Source organism: Armigeres subalbatus, chromosome 2, assembly GCF_024139115.2.
Source record: "Armigeres subalbatus isolate Guangzhou_Male chromosome 2, GZ_Asu_2, whole genome shotgun sequence".
Classification (NCBI taxonomy): domain Eukaryota; kingdom Metazoa; phylum Arthropoda; class Insecta; order Diptera; family Culicidae; genus Armigeres; species Armigeres subalbatus.
This window is the reverse complement of record NC_085140.1, coordinates 282,967,208-282,988,059: the sequence shown is the minus strand read 5'-3', so window position 1 is coordinate 282,988,059 and position 20,852 is coordinate 282,967,208. Positions and strand designations below refer to the sequence as shown.

The 20,852-nt window shown below is 41.4% G+C and overlaps 3 long non-coding RNA genes across 3 annotated transcripts; 1 reads left to right on the top strand and 2 right to left on the bottom strand.

Annotated features, from left to right (window-relative positions):
* Nucleotides 1-1,324: 1,324 nt before the first annotated feature.
* On the bottom strand, nucleotides 1,325-2,803 carry LOC134212329 (uncharacterized). Its single transcript, XR_009979243.1, has 3 exons — nucleotides 2,698-2,803; nucleotides 1,943-2,633; nucleotides 1,325-1,707 (listed from the first exon to the last, which is right to left on the bottom strand). It is a non-coding gene; the product is annotated as an uncharacterized LOC134212329 (long non-coding RNA).
* Nucleotides 2,804-3,338: 535 nt separating this feature from the next.
* On the top strand, nucleotides 3,339-5,495 carry LOC134216450 (uncharacterized). The gene is made up of 3 exons (XR_009980674.1): nucleotides 3,339-3,870; nucleotides 3,933-4,185; nucleotides 4,280-5,495. It is a non-coding gene; the product is annotated as an uncharacterized LOC134216450 (long non-coding RNA).
* Nucleotides 5,496-5,581: 86 nt separating this feature from the next.
* On the bottom strand, nucleotides 5,582-8,159 carry LOC134216449 (uncharacterized). Its single transcript, XR_009980673.1, has 4 exons — nucleotides 7,634-8,159; nucleotides 7,058-7,571; nucleotides 6,076-6,523; nucleotides 5,582-5,806 (listed from the first exon to the last, which is right to left on the bottom strand). It is a non-coding gene; the product is annotated as an uncharacterized LOC134216449 (long non-coding RNA).
* Nucleotides 8,160-20,852: the final 12,693 nt, after the last annotated feature.

Below are 20,852 nucleotides of genomic sequence, written 5' to 3'. Positions count from 1 at the left end.
AATATGGATCTTCGGGCCTCTCAACAAAAGTTCGTTTTGAAGTGATCTTAAAATAGGTATGTATTCGTAATCATTACGGTAATTTATTACACATTACGGTACGGTAGTGTGGGCAGCAATGCGATTCACCAAGTTATGCAAATGTATCTCCGTAAATATAATCAATGATTCATATTGAATAAATGTCATCGTGTATTTCCGTCGTGCGTCCACAATGTGGTCCTTGAGGTCCGACAACTCAAGCAGATTAAAAATCTCGGCATGACGGCATGCCATACCGGAACCTCGACCGGAACTGCAATAGGGTTTCTGACGGTATGGCCGTTTGAAGAAAAACTCTCGGCTGGTACAAAGATCTGAAAAAATAACAAATCCTAAAATTACACTATTCCGTTATAATTTTTTTACTAAATAACCTACCTTTCAAATAAAAATCTGCGATCCGATCGTTATTTCAGCAGCATATCAAAATAGCTCTTAGAACGAAAAATAATAACAGGATCCCATTTGTGCCCATGCCCTCTCTATGCTGAACGACTCCTGGACTTTTCCCGGCCTCCGTCATGGCCATTTTCTATAAATGACAGTTCCGGATCGGCAAGACCAGGAAACATACAAATTGAAATGAACGTAGGAAAGTTGTTTTTTCTGTAGTTGTCCGGATGTTGTCGATGTGTGTTCGGTTGAAGCTTTTATTAACACACGGTATACCGCACTACTTTGTCACTCGGCCATGGGAATTTCGGGAATTTCGCAAGTACCATTGATATGTTGCGTGCCGTCCGAAGTGCCGTCATTGTATGCACCATTGCAAGTGGTTGTAGGATGATGAACGGTTTTGTTATTTTGCTTTTTATCGGATGAAGCACCAATGTTTGCCTATTCTTGAGGAGTGCTAGAAGCTGCCAAATGGGAATTGATCGGCCATGCGCGGTCTCATGGGCGAAACTATGTCGATTCCGCTGCACTAGTATAGCTTCATAATATGTATGTTTGAGAGTTTGGAATCAGACGTCACAATTTTTTGGTTATTTAATTCACAGAAATAAATATTTGTACCTTTCGTACGAATGGTCATCGTCACATTCCAATGATGTGGTTGAATCCCTTCTTATTAAAAGAGACCGAAGCCCCCGACGACCGAAAGTCGTCCTCCGATTCCGACTCTTCCTTCTAATCTTCAGCAGGAGCGGCAGCAGCACCAACGGCAGGAGCACAAGCATCGTCAGCTGGAGCGGCTCTACCAGCTGGTATCGACAAGAGCTTCTCGCGACCGGAGGCCATCAGTTCCTCCACCGACTTGCCCTTCAGCTCGTTGACCACCTTGGTGACGTGAGTTGAATCGGCCTCGATACCAACCGAGCTCGGGATCTTCTCGATGTCGGCACTCGATGGGCTGGCGTTGCCGCCGAGGACAGCCAGGAGGTATGCAGCCTTTATATTGTCGGATGCCTGATTATTGCTGCATTACTAGCAGCGAGGGAACATCATTCATGGCACCCAATGTCAGAACTGATAGAAGCAATTCCATTCCTATCAGCTTCTAATCTGTGAGGTGGATGAAACATCAATTGTAGCAAGCCCAGGATCACAACTGGGTGAACTTTTGATGGCAGGCAATTCCGGAACTGGTGACTTGGCTGAGGGTACTGTAGATGGTGGAAAGATTGATGGAAATGGAACAGTTGCGACTGACCACACCGAGACCTGAAAAATATCAAAATAAATTCCTTATTAGGTATTTCATTAAATTGTAAAATTTCAACTAGGGTAAGACTGTAAGTTCAAATATTTTCACAATATTTGTTTAAAAATAGTTGTTTAATAACTTTATAAAAATACGAGAACTTAAACTGTTTTTAAGAAATGATTTTAAAGGAGGTGGGCCAAAAATTGGGATCAGGGTGATTGTTGGGTGTTATACTCTGCCTATACAACTTACCAATCCGTTGACAAATCTGTGATCCGGATGTTATTGAAACATCAGCATTGAATAGCAGCTTTTGGTCCAAAAAGCAATAACAGCCTACCTGACTCACGTTTCATTTCTCCTCTGTCTTGAGCTGTGCGCCGTCTGTTCTTCTTGTCGGCCACTTCCGGGAATAACAAGACTAGGCCGCAATCAAATTGTATCCAACATCGAAAAGATCTTCACGTTATCCGGGAATGATTTTTTACGGCCGGTTGGACCTTCCAGACCGGACCGCGCGATTCCATCGGTCTTGGTTCCATTCGTCTTAGGTGCCGTAAATCTTTGCACCCGCACACCCTGTTGTTCTTATTCGTTAAAAGACCACTGGTTTACTGTTGGGCAATTGGGCCTGTCGTGTGGGAATCTGTAATATTCTTGGGACATCCGTGGAGCTCGGAATTGTAGAACTGCGACGGTTGCTGGCGGATTAATTGATTCCGTAGCTGGTAAAACTGCGACAGTTTCTGGTGGATTAATAGATTCCGCAGCTGGTAACTTTCGATAATGTCTAGGATCAGCGATTCGCAGAGCTGAGACAATACCCCACCGATGGTTCGGGAGCTAGTTTACCTTTTAGCCATCCGTCAATCGTCGCCTACGAGGTTGATGTCCGACAGCTGCTGATGCTGGTTTTGATTTTTCAGAAGTTCCAAACGAAAAGCTGTATATACAAAATCAATGGCATTAAAATATTGCAATTCTACTGAAATACAACAAATAATTACCTCATATCAAGAACTTCACTGGGAACTATTTATATATATTAATATTTGTCGACCGCACCTGCTTACACTGTATGGAGGATAAAAACATTAAACAAACTCGCCTCGATTCATTGATTTGAATCAGAAACAGGAGGTAAACAAAAATGGAAATGACAACTGTTGTCAAACTGACGGGATTTGAATTGAGGGGCTTCTCAATGGTCGAGTGATTGTAATAATTGTAATCCGTCACTCCCCAGGGTATATAGTGGTGCCCGAAAAATGGCCACCACTCCGTCTATGTATTCGTCAATGGTTATATGCTAACTGACAATTTTTTGTCGACGTCAGGTGATTTACATTCACCACAATTTATGCTATATGGAATGATGTGCAAAACACGTTGTAATGACTTGGATTTTCCAGTGGTATGAATTCATTTTCATTGTGTGTAACTTTAACGTGGATCGCCAGTGAAAGCATAGACCAATACATAGACCGCAATGTCCGGTACAAAAGCATTGAAAATTCGGGCACCATGTCTTCTTCTTTATTTTGAGAAAAATACCCCTCGTGGGTGACGAATTACATTCCGTTACATTCAATTTACGAAGCCTTTGACTTACCCCTCTCGACGTTTTGACAGTTTGTTCGTTTGTTTTGCTCCTCTGAAGTGATGTTTCTTTTTTGGTGTTTTGTTCAGTCATGTTGACCATGTGATGAATAATTTCATTTTTGATTAAAGAAAACTTGCTTGAGTGGCGTGCTTTCAGTGGGATTTGTAAGTTGACTGGAACCCGGTGCATCGTCAGTTCGGTCTTGGTTTCGTCGCCGTCGGTTTTATCTCGTCATCATCGCCGTCGCGTTTGAACAACGGAGTGTGGAACCGTCGATACGATTCGAGCGTATTCCCACTTTTTCAGAAACGAAGCAACTACAATCTTAAAGCAGCAGCGGGTTACCCACGACTGCACGAGCTTACAAAAATATATCCCTGGAGATAACCAACTCGATCGATAAAGGAGGCCAGCTACACCATGTAGAACATGCAGATCCATCGATAGGCATAAAGAACACGAAGCAGTACCAAATCATTGCCGATGGAAAAAAGCGGAACACGAACCGGAATTAAAATATGATGAACAAGAAATCGATTTGGATTTCAGTGCCACTTCACAGCGGAAACCAAGAAGGGTAAGAGTAAATTTATTCATTTTTTAGGATGTTCCTAGTAGGTTTGTTTTTCTTTTGGCCAGGCTCGTAACCTTGAATGCATGACGGAAATCGTTCGTCAACTGGCTGTTTGCAAAGTACAGCAACATGTCACCGACGAATATCAAACTTGTATGAAGAAATGCTGCTGCTTTCCAAACCGCTAAACCAGGGAATTGGTTTATAGACATCGACTATATGGAGTTTTAGGTTTAACCACATAATAAGAAGTGCCATCTGGTGACAGGGTCTAATACTGTCCATACGGCCGTCTAAGAGGATCAAGCCGCAATCAAGGTATCATTACTATATTTATTATTAATTTTCAAATGGTTTGGTGCCGCTAATTTGACGATTAATCAATGTTTTTTCAAATCATTTTGTTTTTCAGAACCGTCTAATACCACTTTTCAAGAGCGTATTCTACGGACGAGACTATATGTTGGATATCTACGACATAAACCGAAATAACACTTGCCGGTAGGTGGTCGTAAAAGTTGCATCTTCATTCTACAAAAGGAAGTATTGGGAACTACATCCTCGACTGCACAATAAGGAACTTTGAAATGTTACTGACCTTGGGAAATAACCGTATCTACCGCACATATTCCTTGACGAAGGTGCCGCATATCTATAGACAACTGGATTCGAACAACGGTTTAAACGATGCGAGAAATATGTTTTTCGAATTAGCGTTAGAGCTGCTGAACTACGAGCCAAAGACCAAAGTAGCTAGCCCGGGAATTAGAAGATTCGGGTTCGAGTCCTTCACAATTGGGTTCGAGCTTCTTTCACATCATAGATTGAAACCGCTAACTAAATGTGGTATGTAATGTTTCTTTTTTTTTCTATGGCTGCTAATCAACTTCAAGTATTCTATTAGCATTTCCTCAATTAGGGAAAAGTGGGGCACAATCACCACCCTACACTTTGGTTCTTGTGGTATAATATAAATCCTCCGCATCCTGCAGATTTGTCTCTTTAGTCATCTCTATATTGTGTCTTGCCTATAATATAAGCATGAAACATATTGATTATTACAGTTTAAGGATCGTATTAATTGGTTTTGGAAAATATGTTTTTTCGATGCGTTTATTTACTGTATGGGGCGAAACTCGACACCACCTCGGGGAAAGACGAGCAACGTCCATAAAATATTTTCGAAAATGTTTTGAACTTAATAAAACATTAGGTCATTATTTTTGCATTAGGTATTATTTTTTTACTTGAAAAGATTATGCATAAATGATGTTACTTTGTCGCTTTAGATTTGCCTGAAATTAATTATAATGGTGAAACTCATTTACGATGCAATACCACCCCATGCTGATAGCTTTTTTAAGTTTTCTTTCATCGATTATATTGAATTTAAACTAATTGTTTTTTTAGTGTGGGTAGACTATTAGGCACATCAGTGGCGTAGCCACGGGGGTGGTTTTGGGTGTAACCCCCCCCCCCAGAGACAACATTCTCGGGAGATTTTTTTTTTTCGAAAAAAAATGTTAAGAAAACCCCCCCAGACCAATTTTCTGGCTACGCCACTGAGCACATATTATAAGCATTCGAGGATATCGATTTTTTTAATAAAACTATTTCAAAAAAAAAAATATATTCCACATTGTTTTTCTATTATGCGGGAAGGAGAGCGAAATCATGAGAATATTATTCAGCACTATTGTATATACAGCACTATTTGAAATTATTTATTTATTTATAATATGTATATATTATGTTATTGGTAAAAATAGTTTTGTAGCTCAAATAAGAATTTGTGTCAGTTGTACGACAGCCAAAATGGAACAGCGGTCTCCAAGTGCCCGCGTCTCAAATCCGCATATATTGTCCAGTGCATTGAAAAGGGCCCCAATGCTGAGAACTGGTTGGAATAGTGAGGCGAGCAGTGTAGATGTTGCGCTTGCTCATTAAGGTGATTATGCAATCAAGCCATGTGGTGAATTTCAAATTCACCACACGTTTTTCTACTCATATTATCAAAAGCTCAAATCTAGCGTAACAATTTTCGTACAATGCTGAAAATAAAGTCGATTGTTTACCAAAAGTAAGCAAACAATCTACGGATGTTTCAACCTCATGGGCGTTCTGGTTCTCTCAATTCGTGCTCTTGAAAAATCACTAGAAAAAGCACGTGGTTTCCAAGATGGCTGATTTGTGGCTTTCTTGTATAACCACCTTAACAGTAAGTCCAGTTCGTCGATGGCGATATGTAGCAGTAATTTGACCGGACGACAGTATTCCCAGTCGAGCAAATATTCGTCTCAAACATGGATTCTACTAGGGGCCCTTCTTAGCCATTGATTAAAAAAACCTAGCCTAGAAAGTCTTTACACGATCGCTGTTATAAAAACACAAATCTGCTGATAATGATTTTTCCAAGTCTCTACCACTACATAGACGTTCTATAACTGCAGTTATGCAAGTCATGCATGCGTGCATTCGAATTTTTCCCAGATCTTGGCTATCGAAACAGCCGCGTAGGTACTTCTTTTTCTACTTGTAGTACGTTCAGATCCAAGCATTTGAATGTTTTATTGACGATGTGCTTGTTGTTAGCATCGATCTTGAACAGCTCGTCACAATCGATGCTGTTGGTGTTGATCGTGTTGCCATAGATAAGCTGTTGGACAGAAAAGGAAAAAGATAATTATTATGCTTCTCGAGATTTTATAGCATTTTGCTATTTCATCTCTTTTTCTCTCGATTGTGCGCCGCTAAGGTATTTGCCATATTGTGGTACCTTGATTACGGAAATGCAAAATATTTCATCACATATTACACACGATTACCTAATGGGAATTATTACTACAGTACTGTATACTGTATACTGATCCAAATGCAGTAGCAACAAATGTAAAAAAATAAAAAGATCCCGTTTATTCCACCAAAGACTAACTATCCATCGAGGGACAATAATATGTTGCATACCTTAAAAGCGAATGTGAAAACCGCGCCAAAAGATCACATCTGTTTGACATTGCTTTATTTACTTTTTGCATGGCGCACAACTCGGCGCACGGGAGCCGGCGCGTAACTGGCGCGCCAGGTTGCGGATTTAAGAAAAGAATCGCAATAATTAAGAGTGTTCAAAGGCGGTGGTCTGCGTTGACTCACAAAAAGAAAATATTTAGAAACGTGATATGTAAACACCAACCTGATAATTCAGTTTTTCCACGATGCTTTTGGTTCCCCATAAGAATTTCCCGACTTTTTAGTGTGGTCAGAGCGGCCATGTGCTGAGCATAGAATCAGGATCTAGTGTAGCGCCAACCGGAAGCCGGAAGCTTGAGCACCATCTGGTAAATGTTGCACTGCATGTTAAGTTCCGGTGACAGACCAGGTGCTTTCATTAGTTGTTTCGCTGACTTTCTGCTCTCGACGAGTTTGAGAATTTGACAGGGCAATATTCCCATTTCGCTTGTTTGGAGGATCTGATTGCTGGCGTTCTCACCATCTACTGCATCGGTCGTCGGCGATAGCACCGTAGTGAATGAAATGTGGTACTCCCGGACCGGATGATATGGGGTAAAGGGAGCTGTAATCCATTTGCAGGATAAATTTGCCGTAGAATCCTTTTATCGTTTCCAACACAAGGCCGCCGGAGTATGCCGCCTTATTTTCAGGTTTGCTGCGATCAGCAGCCGCTTCCGGTTTCTCTTGATTAAAATCTGTTTAAAGAAGTTTATTATTCTATAAATGACTTCATTGACGATCTAAAAAAAGAACTTACCTTCTAGCTCTGAGAGCCTTATCCGGCGCGATGTAGTCCTTTTCGGTAAATGCATGCAGGAAGAATTCGTTTTTCTCGGTCCAACACCCGGGTAAAGTTCGGTTCATCAGGTTTCCCGCAATCTGAGTAATCTGCAGCGCCACACCCAAAAAAATCTGCACGTTGTTTCCACCTGAAAAAGTACGTAGATCTTGTCCACCTGAAATTCACGTAACTTTCACCTGATTTTTTGATAGAATTTTCATTCTACGTGAAAATCAGGTAAGTTCTACCTGAGTTTTGGATAGAGTTCACCGGACACGTAAGTTTCACCTGAATTTTCTGAAGCATTTGCAGTTACGTGTGCACGTAAAATGTACCTGAAAATTCAGGTGGAAACAACGTTTAGATTATTTGGAGTGCAGTGGCAGCACGTTAAACTTGTATGAAATTCTCATCGTAAAGTAATTATCTTGTGGAATCTGCATTGCCATTAACCGCTGGCATATCAAATCCGGATCAATGTTTCCATTCATGGAAACCTATCCTACCAAAAGAAACCTATTTATATATCTTTAACTAACAACGTTTTCGCACAAAAATTTTGAGCGCGGTTAACAAAACAAAGGTAAGAAAATAAATAAATGAGCATAACTGACAACTGTTGTCAAACTGACGCAATTCGAATTGAGGGGCTTCTCAACGGTCAGGTTATTATAATAATTGTAATCGGTCACTCCCCAGGGGTACTGAGTGGTGCTCGGAAAACTGGGCACCATTCCGTCTATGTATTGGTCGATGGTGAAAGTGTCGGTTGATAATACACGTTCGATTCACATGTAAAAGAACATTATACAAGCGTGTAGAATATTTTCAGTGTACTGGATTCCGGAAGAAACCTCTTCTGAATTTTGAAAGGAATTTCGTAATTGGCGTAAAAAGATCTTTTAAGGAATTACACTGTAATGCGCTGGCGTAGCGTCAAAATGCGTACCTTAAGTATCGTCCCAAGGGTTTTGCTTCCCTTGCCCTGGTTCATCACAACGAAGATCGGCTGCAAATTGAGATACAGAAGAAAATTAGTTCAATTCGAGTCAAGTACGAGACACTGAAGACGGCCTTACTGTTGAGGTCGAAATACGTATTTGTCAAACAAAAAACAAAATGGAAAACTTCCAAAAATGCTCGAAGATGTACGGTGCGCGTGCGAAGCGAATGATAAAAGTGAAAAACCATGGCGCGTGGCATTTGATCGACGAGTGCACCGGTAGATACACACACAATTGTAAATAGCCGAATGTACCATTATACGGGCCCGAGTATAAATGAATCTTGACTAAGGTGGTTTGCGTCTTTTCGAGGTAGATTCCTGTTCGCTTTTAGACATCCTTCCATGCGGGTCGTATATGTTCCTGATCCACAAAAAAAGGAGTCAAGCGGAACATTTCCAATTACCGTGGAATTACCTCTCTATATGCTTGTTCAAAGTTGTGCCTGTTTTAAAAACTACATCGATTTCGACCAACATGGCTTTTGTTCGAAGCGGTCGGTTAGTACGAACTTGGTACAATTCACGTCTAGCTACCTTCGTTCTATGGATTTTGGATCGCAAGTTGACGCAGCGTATATGGATTTGAAAGCCGCATTCGATACTGTAGAACATGAAATTTTGCTAGCTAAATTGATGATACTCGGCGTCTCATCAACGGCTGTGGATTGGTTCAGGTCAGGGTTTGAATCCAAAGGAGAATGAGAAAATCTTTCACTTATCATGTCTGTCTCTGTATACACTCTCGATAGGTAGCAAATCGTTAGAGACGTTTTTCGGTAGCTGTTATGATAATTAACTGATTCGGGGGGCTACAACCCAAGATAAATTTCTTTTTATAAGACCCAATTGCGGGGGGCACCGGTTCTGATGATGCATTTCAACTTGTTTTACACAGCTGTGCGAAAAAATATGGTCCCAACATAAAATGGGCGAGAACAAAGCGTTTTATCAAACTCCCTCGGCACACTTAATCGATTTTTTGCTCGGTAAAACAAATTGACGAACATGACCGTAAAAGCTTATTTTAACTGACATCTCGTTATTGCGCTTTTTGCACTTTATAAGAGTTCTGCGAGATTTTTTTTCTCACAGTCACCTTTTTCTCACACTCAATACACTCAAAAAACTTTGATTTTCCGTGTATAATATTTGTGTGTGAGTGCTCAATCTTAGAGTCCTATAAGAAGAGTAACGTCATGTGTTACGTTTGACAGGTCTCCTGCTCGTTTGGAACGCGCATTTGTATGCACTGAAAACCAAAACTACCCAAAAGTGAGTTGTTTGCACTCAAAACCGTGGTTTGGGCCAATAACCCAAATTTGAGTAAAATGACTTTTCTGGCACTAGGTAGTTTGCCTTTAATCCCATGTAAACAATTTACCCAAAGCTGAGTTTAATTTATCCAAAGCGGACCTTGATCAACCCAAAATGGAGAATTCTGAATTTACTCAAATTTGGGTTATTGGGCTGAGCAACCTCGGTGAGGTGTTTGCATCTTGCTCTAGTTTTGATAGCAATCATGGGAAAGAAAGGGAAAACTACCCAAATTTGGGTAAATTTTTTCTGCGAAATTCTCAATAGTGCGTATATTGAACTCAAAGTTTGGGTTGATTTATCTGTCCGTGTGGAAATGACAGACGATTCTGTTCCAATTCTGACACTTGACGACACTGTTATTATAGTCACTGTTAGGGATCCTACATTCAGAGATATGCGAAAGCGGCCATCTTGAGCCAATCGAGCATTGAGAACTGTCAAAATCTGAGCCAAATGGACATCGTTATTGTTGCAGATCGAAAGGTATTGCGATTTTGGTGAAATAAATTTTATGAAAAGTTTTATCGAATGAACAATTTGTTTTGCTTTCGTAAGTAAAAGTAATCTAGTTGATGTCTTATATCGTGTTCATTCGTATAGCTCTTTAATTTTAGCGAAAATGCACTGCTAGAGGATAGACAAAATAATCAAAAAGTGTCTTCGAATGTAAAGTCATGTGCAAGCCTAAACATTTTTCACTGCGGCAAGTGCTGGCAGCGTTTGTTTACGAAAGTAACAGCGTTGCTAAATCGTCTGGAAAAGTATTCGCACATCTCTTAATATAGGATCCCTAGTCACTGTACTCAATCTGAAAACAAATAGACGTCAAATCTTGGCGGGAATCGATTTAGTGTACACGCTTACATGTGACTAACGAGTAATGGGTTATATTTGGGTAAATTTCAGTAACAAAAATCGATCAACCCGAAATGAGAGTGAGTGTGAGAAAAAGAAGCGGGCAAATCACAATCTACACATAACTCTTCAAATTGGTGAAATCGGCAATAACAAATCTCGCGTAACATTTGAAAAGGGCCTACAGCCTAAACGTAAACACTGAGAAAATGCCGTTCGAAAAAAATGCATCACAATTTCTATTCCTATTTCTCAGGTTCATGATATTTTGAGCAGCAAAAACTCCTAAAAGCACATAATCAGCACTATCTATCCATCCATAACTGTAGCGATGAGTCCCCTCGTAGCAGCGGCGCTTGTCCATTGGTGACGGCGAAAGACTGTCAATAGCAGAAACGTCAAAGCAATTCTGATGGACACAGCGAATGATATGTAAAAGGCGATAATAAAACAAACAACATGAAGAATAATTGTTATCATCCTAGACCCGCATGTTGAAGTCGATAGAGAAGTTATCGTTAAAAGTTGAATAGCTGAATTTATTTTAAACCTATAATTGGAATTAGCATAATTTGAAATCTTGTAGGTGAACTGGAATCATATGCGTGAAACAATAATTGAATAACTTAAAAATCTATTCTAGCATTATTCGATATAACCTACGTATAGAGCCCTTATAAGAAACCCATATTGTATAACTTTTCGTTAGACAGTGAAGTAGGTATTTTTTTTTGCACAGCTATTATATTCAGGACTAATATCCACTCTGAATTATAGATCCATAAGTACCTAGCTCAATCACGAAAGAATCGCTCTTTAACGGCAAATTGGTTCACCAAAAATTGTGAGTGCTTATTATATAACTATTAAACTTTATGTACCTAACAGAAACTGATTAAAATTGCAGCTTAAAGCTTACTATCATCCCAATACGGAGTTTGCTATTGAGACTTTGGATGAATAATCCCCACAATTTTCTTTAAGAATTTTTGTTGCTGGGTAGCCAAATGGAGCGATCTCGCGAGAAAGGTGAGCTTACTTACACCTGTCAGTCATGCGATCTCCCAGATCAGGCAGAAATACGCATGATAGCCTGCGACAATTGCCGCAAATGGCAGCATCTTAGCTGCGCTGGCGTTGATCCTACGATTGAGGATTTCTCGAATCTCAGATTCAACTGTAGAGGATGCAAGAATAGAGGCCAAACAGCGAAAAGTGGCTCCCGTCTTCACGTTCCACCGACGGACAGGTCTACTCGGTCATCGGCGAAAAGATATGGTTCATCGAAGGTACCAAGCCTTGCATCAAGTGAACGATCCGTTCTTGAGGCCCAACTCAAGGTCGTAGAGGCACAAGAACAGCTGGAAGAGCGAGAGCTAAAGGAACAAGCGGAGATCCAGCAACGAGAAATCGACGAGATGCAGCGAAAGATCGAAGAACGCAGAAGCCTGCTGGACGCGGAACGAAAGCTGCGAGAATTACAGCTGTACAAAGATAAGGAAGTGCAGGAGCGCCAGCAACAAATTCGGAAACAATCTCTCGAGAAAAAAGTGCGCTTATTCGACAAATAGCTGAAGCGGGTAGTAGGAGCGGTTCCGTCTCCGATAGCAAGGAAAAGGTAGCAAAATGGCTCGACTCGGCTGTGGAATTCCCCAACCGCATCCCCAAGGACTGGCGTGCACACAATTCAATCCATTCGACTCTACCATTACAAGCACTCATTCCCGGAGAGCGATTTTCTTCCCCACCTGCACGCGCTGCTTCACTTCCAGCAGCGATGCGACTTAAGAGTGATCTAGAACCTACATCGGTTCAAAATGTGATTCGTTCCCATATAGAATTCCCTGCCCAATCGCTGGAGCGCAGCGTGCGCTTCCCAGAACAGGATGGAAGGAACGGCTCACAGCCAACTTTACACCAAGTTTCGCAGTCTCAAGAAGCGTTACCAGCACCGCAGCCGGCTAATGGAAGGCTCGGTGCTCGCCCAAAGACAGGGCATCCGGATATGCCGTTTAATCCTGCGGGCGGACTAGTGTTTCCTCGGCAGGTGACAAGCTTCGAAGAAAACAATCACGCAACGCTTCCGAACCCTCCACTACATCAAGCTGCAAACTCGTTGCCAATGAATGGTAACTTAGCAAGACAACGGACACTTCAACCGCAACAACAGTTATCTGGGTTTCGTTTACCAGTACTAACAACAGAGCAGATCGCCGCTCGCCAGGTACTTGGAAAAGAACTTCCCCTCTTTAACGGGAACCCCGAGGACTGGCCAGTATTCGTTAGCAGCTTTGAACAATCCACTCTGGCTTGTGGTTACACCGATGCCGAAAACTTGATTCGTCTCCAGAGAAGTTTGCGAGGACATGCTTTAGAGGCAGTAAAGAGTCGTCTTCTGCTGCCAACTAGCGTACCTTACGTCATTCAAACACTGCGCACGTTATATGGACGACCCGAACTGCTCATTCGATCTCTAATATCGAAAATTCATCGAGTTCCACCACCTCGTCAAGATCGCCTGGAAACGCTAATGGAATTTGGCCTGGCCGTACAAAATCTTGTGGATCATCTTGTTGGAGCGCACCAGGAGAATCACCTCTCAAACCCGGTACTTCTTCAAGAGCTCGTCGAAAAGTTGCCGGGATCGCTTAAGCTCAGCTGGGTGGTGTACAAGAATCAGGATCCTGTCGTTACGTTGGCCACCTTTGGAAGCTTCATGTCACAGCTAGTATCAGCTGCGAGCGAAGTAACATCAGAGATACCCATCTTCAATAAAACATCACGGAGCGATAACCAGAAGGGCCGAGAAAGGAATGCGCTTCAAACACATTTTTCTAAGCCCCAGCTGTCCAGTTCCAGTAATCAATCGATATCTAGTTATAAAGATAACCAAAAACAAGGTAAGGTGTGTGCTGTATGTACTAAGGAAGGTCATCGCGTAGGAGATAGTTCGCAGTATAAAGCGATGAACGTTGAGGACAGGTGGCAGATAGTTCAGAAAAAGGGTCTGTGTAGAACGTGTCTCAACAACCACGGCAAATGGCCCTGCAAGTCGTGGAAGGGGGGTGGGGTTAACGGTTGCTCAATGAAACATCACACTTCGTTGCATAATTCTACCCCTAGTCCACAGTCTACCAACGTTTCTACAAGCCACTTCACCTCCAGCTCCGAAGAATTCCCCTTATTCCGAATCAAACCGGTGGTCTTGCTTGCAAATGGAAAGTCGCTTACTATCTTTGCCTTTATCGACGAAGGTTCGTCTTTGACGCTGCTAGAGTCTGGTGTAGCCAAACAATTGGGCATTCATGGTCAGAAGGAGCCTCTCACGTTACTATGGACGGGTAATGTAAGTCGTGAAGAATCGAGATCTCAACTAGTAGAACTGGAAATTTCAGGTACGGGACCCGGATCACAAGCCCATGCCATGCGAGCTCATACAGTTGACAGTCTAGTTCTTCCCACACAAACGGCGGTATCAGGACCTCTGCGATCAATTCCCGCATTTGCGAGGGTTGCCTATAGAAGATTACGAGAACGCTCAACCGAAACTTCTTATAGGAATCGACAACTTGCGACTTGGAGTACCTCTCAAAGTACGCGAAGGAAGATGCAGGGACCCAATAGCTGCCAAGTGTCGCCTAGGTTGGGGCATTTATGGCTCCGCTCCGAGAGGTTCCCCAAAAGTGGTTCCTGTCAATTTCCATGTTGCAGCTACGTCGGACCCTGACCGGGAGCTGAACGAGCAACTACGAGACTACTTTACCGTAGATTCAGTAGACTATTGCCTCCACACAGTAGAATCCGAGGAGAACAAAAGAGCGCGAAAAATTATGGAGGAAACAACACGCCGAATTCCCTCTGGGTTTGAAACCGGGCTTCTTTGGAGAACGGATGATGTAGAATTCCCGGAAAGCTATACAATGGCGGTACGTCGTCTGCACTCTCTCGAGAAAAAGTTGGGGCAGGATGGAGCCTTATTGAACTCAGTTCGTCCACTCATTTGGGATTACGAGCGCAAAGGGTACGCGCATAAAGCAACCAAGGAGGAGCTGGACAATATAAATCCAAATCCAACGTGGTTCCTCCCTTTGGGTGTCGTCAGGAGCCCCAAAAAAAACCGACAAAAACAAGGCTGATCTGGCATGCTGCAGCCACGGAGTAAGCTTCAACTCTAAACTTCTCAAGGGACCCGATCTGCTGACGGCTATGATATCAGTATTGTGTCGCTTCCGGTGGCGATCTGCGGAGACTTATGGCAGATGATTCATCAGACCTCGATATCACTGATGGACCGCTCCTGCCAATGTTTTCTCTGGTGAGATAGCCCTGAAGAACGCATCCAGACTTACGTGATGGACGTGGCGACCTTTGGGTCCACATGCTCACCGACGTCTGCCCAATACATAAAGAATCGGAACGCCCAAGAATTTGCAGCGGAATTTCCTCGCGCTGCAATTGCCATCGTAGAAAATCACTATGTGGACGACTATCTGGACAGCTTTAGAACTGTTCAGGAAGCCATAGACGTAACGAAGGAAGTCAAACTAGTTCATTCCAGAGGGGGGTTTGAACTACGCAATTTCTTGTCAAACTCCGCACAAGTTCTAGAGGAAATTGGCGAAGAACGACGTGAAAATGGTAAGGAGCTACAACTTTTGCGTGGAGAGGCAGAATCGGTGCTTGGCATGAAATGGCTGCCCAACGACGATTCCTTTATCTTCACCTTTGCCATGCGCAGTGATCTCCTTCCAATCCTCGAATACAATCACATCCCCACCAAACGAGAAGTCTTGAAAGTGGTTATGAGTCTGTTTGACCCGTTAGGCTTTTTATCGTTTTACTTAGTACATGGAAAAATCCTTGTACAAGACATTCGGGCGGCGGGCACCTCATGGAACGAAGCGATCGGAGAAAAGCTATATGTACGATGGCGACCGTGGACCTATTTGCTCCCAGAGATGCGGAACATAAAAATTCCACGGTACTACTTCCGAGAACCACTCCCAAAGGAACTTAACGCACTAGAGCTACACGCCATCGTAGATGCAAGTAGTTCAGCATATGCAAGCACTGCATATTTGCGCTTGCTTGCTGAAAATGAATTTCAAATCGCTTTACTTTTTTCGCAAGAACAAAGGTCACTTCTATAAAACGTTGTCTATTCCCCGCCTTGAACTGAAGGCGGCAGTCCTAGGAGTACATCTGGTAGAGGCAATACTAAACCATAACAAGCTTTCTGTTGCACGAAATATTTTTTGGAGTGACTCGTCTACCGTATTGGCATGGATCTGTTCAGATTATCGTTGGTATCAAAAGTGGCCGTGGCCGTACGCATTGGAATAATTCTCACAGCAAGCAAATCCGAGGAATAACGATGGGTTCCATCAGAAATGAATGTAGCTGATAGAGCTACCAAATGGTATAACGGATCTAACTTCAATCAGAACAATCCCTGGTTTTGCGGTCCGCCCTTCTTGAGGAAATCTGAGGAACACTGGCCACAACCACTTCGATCCTTCACTACAAAAGAAGAGTTGCGTCCGAATCACGTGCATTGGTCGTCAGTGCCTCTAGTAGACGCAACAAGGTTCAGTAAGTGGAGTAAGCTTCAACGCATGACGGCATACGTGTATCGATTTATAGCCAATCTTCGACGAAAGAAAAACAACCAGATTATTGGAACAGGGCCATTGAATCAAGAGGAACTGAAACTGGCCGAAGAAGGACTTTGGCGAACGGCACAGAAAGAAGTATTTATAGAGGAAATAAAAGCTCTACAGGCAACTCAAGGATCTCCAGATGCGCGACATGGAACCGTTAAGAAAACAAGCTCGATTTACAAAACATGTCCATATCTAGACAACCATGGGATTCTGCGAATGCGGGGTCGTATAGCAGCCTGCCCATTTACATCCTTTGAAGCCAAATTTCCATGCATCATGCCAAGAAATCATCGTATTACGTTGTTGATCGTCGATTGGTATCACCACAGATTCTGCCATGCAAATCGTGAGTCGGTGGTGAACGAAATAAGACAACGATTCGAAATCTCCAAACTCAGAGCTCTGGTGGAAAAGGTAGAAAAACAGTGTATGATTTGCCGCATAAGAAAGGCCACCTCTCGAGCACCGCTGATGGCTCCGTTACCGCCTGCAAGGCTACAAGCGTACATAAAGCCATTTACATCAGTAGGACTTGATTATTTCGGCCCGATTTTAGTGAAAGTTGGAAGGTGTCAAGTAAAGCGATGGGTAGCACTGTTTACCTGTTTGTCAGTCAGGGCAGTACATTTAGAAGTCGTTCATAGCCTAAATACAGAATCGTGTATCATGGCAGTCAGGAGGTTTGTTGCACGACGTGGACCACCGGCGGAAGTATATAGCGACAACGGGACTTGTTTTCACGGAGCCAATCCAGCTTTCCACGCTAGCCATAATGGCGGTTGCTATAAATAATTTTGACAGTAACTGCTTCCGACGCTGAACTGATTGCGACGCTCTATGGTATCTAAGCAACATTTTTCAAATTGTTTATTTACCGCCATCAGAACAAATTAAACAATCCTCAAGCCGATGCTACGCATAAAGTTTTCGTTTTCGGGGATATCCAAACGCTTAACTGGAATACATTTATTGTTGTCTGATTGCCATCCGACATCTCGGAAACTGCCGATAAATCGCCCACAAACATGTTAAATTGCAGCAAGTAGATAGAGAACGATATCTCGACATAGCCGTAAGTTAATACAACTTAATGTTTCTGCAATATTTTGGCTACGAAAATAAATTATACTACTTCAGAGTGAACATCCCTCAAGCGTGGCATTGAACTCATATTGAATTCAAGTTTTCAACAAAACTGACCGCAAGCCAATCCCGGTGAATTTTTTCCCAACCTTGTCAGAAGACCGTCACTTAGTCGTTTCCAAAACCACCCTCCCTCACCGTCGCTGCAAACTCAGAACTAGCTCGTAAGCCATTACCAGAAAAGCTTCCTGTACTTACTGCGCTTACGCTTTTTAATGTTTTTTCCCTTTAGACTGCATGTCCCCCGACCCGAACATTAACAGATTAACAACAACACCTGAATTGGATCTGGAACGGGTAAATAGCTGTAGAGTTCATTTCAATTTTCATTCAAATTGACGATAAAGCCTGAAACCGATTTGAATTCCATTAGGACCAGCTTTTCACGCTGATTGCTTGCGCTAGCTGTCTGACCGACCTCGGATACTTAAGTTTCACTCCCGAGCAGACCCAATATCTTAAATATAATATAACGCAGTGAAATTTACACGACATTTAGTTTTCCAAATTTTGGAATACTACGCCGTTGTTGATCGCTTCGCTCTCTGTCGCATTCGCAATCCAACATTCCTTTCAATTTACTCGTAAGTTTATAAAAAAACTTCTGTATTTGCTTTAATGTTCATGCTGTAATTTAAGGTAAACTTTCCTCAAGTCAAGAATAAACTAGCCTGGAAGCAAGTTTGAATACTAAATTAATGGTCTCGCCGTTGGACGAGGTTTACAAGAAATCCCTCTCTATCACATAGCCATGCCCTTCAGGTGCTGCGTAGAAGGATGCCTTGCGATGTACGGACGAGATAAAGTGAGCTTTCACAGGTTTCCAGCTATCCGCACAGAAAGTAGTGCTATGAGACGAAGATTGTGGGCGGAAGCTGTTAAGGCAACAGAGAAGCAAGTTGACAAATTATATGTTTGTGGGCAACACTTCGAAACAGGTGAATTTAAATTTTTGTGTTTAGACTAAAATAAATTTGAAATAAATTACGCCTTTCATAGGGAGCCCAGCCTCACCTGGTGAATCTTATAAACCAAACTGGATACCAACATTAAAATTGGACCCAAAATCATTAACAACATATTGCACTAAAGATCTTAATTTGGAGAAAGGTAAATATTGCATTGCCTCATCTGAAAAACTTATCAAAATTCCCTTTTCTATTTTGCTATATAGATGAAAATGTGCGAAAAGAAGTAAGGAAATCGTCAAGAAATCCACCAGAAAACAATTTTTCAACTAAAACTAAAATTATTGAAGGTATAGAATGTAATCAAACACACAATAATTGAATTTCTCACTTAAACTAATATGTTATAGATGGCATAATATATGAAGAAGATGAGTTAATTGTAGATGAGTCATATTTATTAAACACCGAGAGCGAGATAATCGAGAGTTTATCAACGTTCACAATGTATGAGGACACCGATATTGACTATGCAACTATGAGTAAGGATGAATTGATCGTAATTGAGCCTGAGCAGACGAATGAATCAACTCATCCAACTCAAATTGAGAGTAGACCTAATGAGGCTAGTGCACCAAGTCCATCTGAAAGTTCAACTTCTTCATTTGTAAGTTCATTGTCAGATTTACAGTTACTTGATAAATGTTTTAAAAGAAAGTATTTTTTTGCTAATTTAGAAAATAAATATTACTAATTACAGAGCTCCGGTTCAACATTTCCAAGCATAATAGAGCATTATGAAAATGAATTGAAGAGAAAGGATGACGAAATTTCGTATCTGAAAACTATCATTGAGAAGCAGAACAAAATATTGAAAACATTCAAGTATGATCTTAAATCATTTGAAGGCCGCGACATGCAGGTTAAACACCTCACTGGTTTACCAGCATATTCAACTCTACATACGGTTTTCAAATTTGTTGAAAACGGAATAGTTTCTTTCTCAGATAGTATGAGTAAAGAACAAGCATTTATTATGGTCCTAATGTACTTGCGGCTTGGCATCTGTTTCAAAACATTAGCACACTTGTTTCAAGTCAGCCCCACAACGATTACTAAATATTTCTATTCAACGTTATATTCATTATTTGTTCAATTGGGTGGACTTTTGAAATGGCCTGAAAAGCAAGTATTAAAAAGTAATTATCCTAAAAAATTTGCCAATATATTCAATAGCCACATAACAGTAATATTGGACTGTTTCGAAGTTTTTACCGAAAAGCCAGGAGAAAAAGACGCAGTGATTAAAATGTATAGCTCTTATAAACATCACTATACTTTCAAAGAACTCATCGGGATAACGCCATTTGGATCAATCTCATTTGCTTCAAAGCCGCATACTGGAAGAACATCAGATAAGTTTATTACGGAGCATTCTGGATTCACAAACTTCATCGAAGCAGGAGACATAGTTGTTGCCGACCGAGGATTCACAATAAGAAGAGCTGTACAGGATAAAGGCGCACTTCTTAAAGTTCCAGATTCTGCGACTAGAAACAGACAGTTGAGTTGTTCTGCTGTCGAAAGGACACGTGCCCTCGCATCAGTGCAGTGAGGAATAAAGTGGAACGCTCGATTGGAAGCGACAAAAAAGCGAGATTCTTAGTACAAGAATTCCTATTACTATGCTGAACCATGAGCATAACAAACAAAATGTTATGAATATGATTGTAGTAGTATGTTGTGCTTTATTTAATTTGTGTCCTTCTATTATTAAATAGAAGAAAAATATAACTTATTGATCGTTCTTTAGATTTAGTCAGTTTTTACTTTTCACTCCGAACATGCTAGTCACTCTAAAAACAAACTTTTGATAGATGTCATGAAATGGTATAAACATTCAGTTCAACAAAGTGTGTGTGTGTGTGTGCGTGTTTTTTTTACAAAAGTTAAGAGGCTATTGAAAAATCTTCACGACAGACACCTGAGCATCTACACTCGAAGGCGAACAGAGCTGGGTTCCTTCCCGACCTGGCCCTTTCAATTAGTTCTGAAACTATGTAGCTGATGGAAAAACATTTCCTGAGTTCGTGAGTTGTATAAATCACAATTGTATTTGCTGAAACTTTTCAATTTAACTATTGCAAAACTTCTATGCAACCAAATTCCATTTATAATAAACACAAATTAATGTTTTCAAGATAGAAAAAAAAATGTTTGTAAATGGTTTACATTTTTATTTATCATCAATGAAACATACTCCTGAAATACGTACTGTTCTATAATCTCTTACACAAAAAAAA